Raw genomic sequence first — 2,859 nt, forward strand, 5'->3', positions numbered from 1 at the left:
ACGGCGAGCAGTGGCCAAAACGGCCGGTGCATACGAGGCTGAAGACGAGACGAATGTCAGAGGCGGCGCCGTGTGGAGAAGCTCCTTCCTGCTGGCAGGACCGCCCCGGACTAAGTCCATGCGGGCAGCCACAAGATCATCTACGAGGTTGTCGAAAGACTCCTCCAGAGCCTTGAGATACTCCACAACCATCTCGATGGCTTCATCTCGCTCTCCCCGATGGCAGGCGAACGCATAGTGGCTGGTGTAAGGCACATGGCATGGGAGGTAGCGGTAGCGACGAGTCTTCATCGTAGGAAGGATGTCCCGAAGGCGAGCTATCGCCTCCCGGGCAGCCATCTGCATGGCATGCCTCTCCGTAGGCATGGCCCTTCCCACAAAACGGAAGTGGCGTGCAGCTGAACGTCCTCCCTTGAACTGCACCACAGCCTGGTGCATAGACACGTCGTCACTGAGCTTGTGCTGATAGAGGGTGAACTCCGGGCGAGCTGCTGGCCCGATCGCGAGCTTGGTGATGGAGACGAGGAGCTTGACAAACCCCTCGGGCACGTTGGTGAACACTCGATTCTCACAGCTGTTGCCAGCCATCTACAAAAGTAGGCAAAAATTCTGAGTAGTCATGTCATAAATTTTATGATGACCAACAGAAAATAGCTACAATTGCAAAATGCTGAAGAAGCACAAAAGACGCTAATCACTGATTAGCGGTCGCACCTAGTGGCTTCCTACAGTCAGCCTGGCTCTGATACCAAGCTTGTCACGACCGGTTTTTCAATAAAATAATTATTAAGAAACCAATCCCTGTTACGGACCAGCGAGGAAGAATTCCTTCTCACTGATAGACAATACATTGGTCACAGAAGAAAAAAAAACCAGGAGTACTAAATATAATACAAAGTTGAGCAGAGACTGCCCAACAATTTATTACATGCACGCCGATAAAACAATACGGCGGATAGGGTGGCAAACTACTAACTCACGATAATGACGATGGTGGAGATATCACCGCGAGGCGAGTGATATGTCTCCAGAAGACTACAGCTCTTCGAGCGTCGGAGTGAGACTCGAGAAGACTTATTGCGGGTGGCGGAAGCGTATACAATACAAGTGACCAAAATCCGGGATCGCGCAGGACTGACTGGGACTCCTCTAGGCATCGGACGCGCTATCAAACTCTTCATCCAAGAGATCGCCTTCGTCAACATCTGGCCAAATCAACAAGCCAGGTGAGTACTATGAAAGTACTCGCAAGACAGTTCGGACATAAGGTATAACAAATGCAAACATGAAACACATGAATAAGTTAACCAGTGCGATCAGACATAGAGATAATAAATACTGGGTGCCAAGCGAGGGTCTGAATGACGCCTCGAGCGGAAACTGCCGAATAGTAATACGGGTGCCAAACGAGTGTCTGAAAGACTCCTCGAGAGGAAAATGCGGAAAATAATACAGGTGCCAAACGAGTGTCTGAAAGACTCCTCGAGCGGAAAATGCGGAATAATAATACAGGTGCCAAACGAGTGTCTGAAAGACTCCTCGAGCGGAAAATGCGGAATAATAATGCAGGTGCCAAACGAGTGTCTGAAAGACTCCTCGAGCGGAAAATGCGGAATAATAATGCCACAGTCGGGCGTCGGGGCGACACCACATAAAGGGCTTACAACAGAAAGTAAAGACAGTGCATGCCGCAGTTGGACGTCTGAGCGACATCACATAAAGGGCTTATATCGAAAGTGAGAAACGAGTACACGCCACAGTCGGACGTCTGCGCGACGTCACCTAAAGGGCTTATATCACATTTCATTATTACAACAGCTCGGAGACATAAATTATCACAAGCATGAGACACAAAATAAAGCTTGTCCATCCACTGGAATAACAATAAAACCTGAGATTTTACCACTTGAGCTTGTTCACCGGGGACAAGTTTCTCACATGGATAGATATGGACATAATGTATACACTACTGATCATGGATACGATGATTTGGAAAGAATTTGACTCTGCAGAGTTTGTACTTAACCACAGCCAACGGATTTCAGTAGTCACGGGGACTAGTTCCGTCTACGGTGTTCTGGAAGGAAACACGTCTAACCAGTACACACCCAATTCAACCATCCGAAGCCAGGGATCACCCTCGGCAACATTCAAGAAAAACCTTGAGTCGGGGAGGCTACAACCTCGCGTAGCATGGGATCAAATTTCTATACGCGCGCTATAAGGGGGTGCCCCCCCTCTCGGTCCCAACCGGAAACACCCATGCCCCCTGACCGAATGACTAGCTTTAATCCTGGGCCAAGGTACCATCATCCCGGCCTCTCTGTTTGGTGTGTACACGGAAAGAGGTTACCAACCTACTAAACCGTATCCTGGCAATGAGACATGTGGTACCACGGAAAGGGGAAGGGACGATAACACGGCTCCAACCATGTTAACGTCGGAAAAGTCGGATGACACAAGGCTGGCATGCTACAACAGTACCACCTTGCTGCCCTTCATGTCACCACATGATTAGGCCACCTCTCATCAGAGGTCATTGCAACTTTGGAACATGCGGGAAAAGATCGATAACGTGGCTCCAACCACGTTAACGTCGAAGAGAGTCGGATGACGCAAGGCTGGCATGCTACAACAGTACCACCTTGCTGCCCTTCATGTCACTACATGATTAGGCCACCTCTCATCAGAGGTCATCGCAACTTTGGAACATGCGAGAAATGATCGATAACGTGGCTCCAACCACGTTAACGTCGAAGAAAGTCGGATGACACAAGGCTGGCATGCTACAACAGTACCACCTTGCTGCCCTTCATGTCACCACATGATTAGGCCACCTCTCATCGGAGGTCATCGCAA

Source organism: Triticum aestivum, chromosome 2D, assembly GCF_018294505.1.
Source record: "Triticum aestivum cultivar Chinese Spring chromosome 2D, IWGSC CS RefSeq v2.1, whole genome shotgun sequence".
In the NCBI taxonomy this organism is placed as follows: domain Eukaryota; kingdom Viridiplantae; phylum Streptophyta; class Magnoliopsida; order Poales; family Poaceae; genus Triticum; species Triticum aestivum.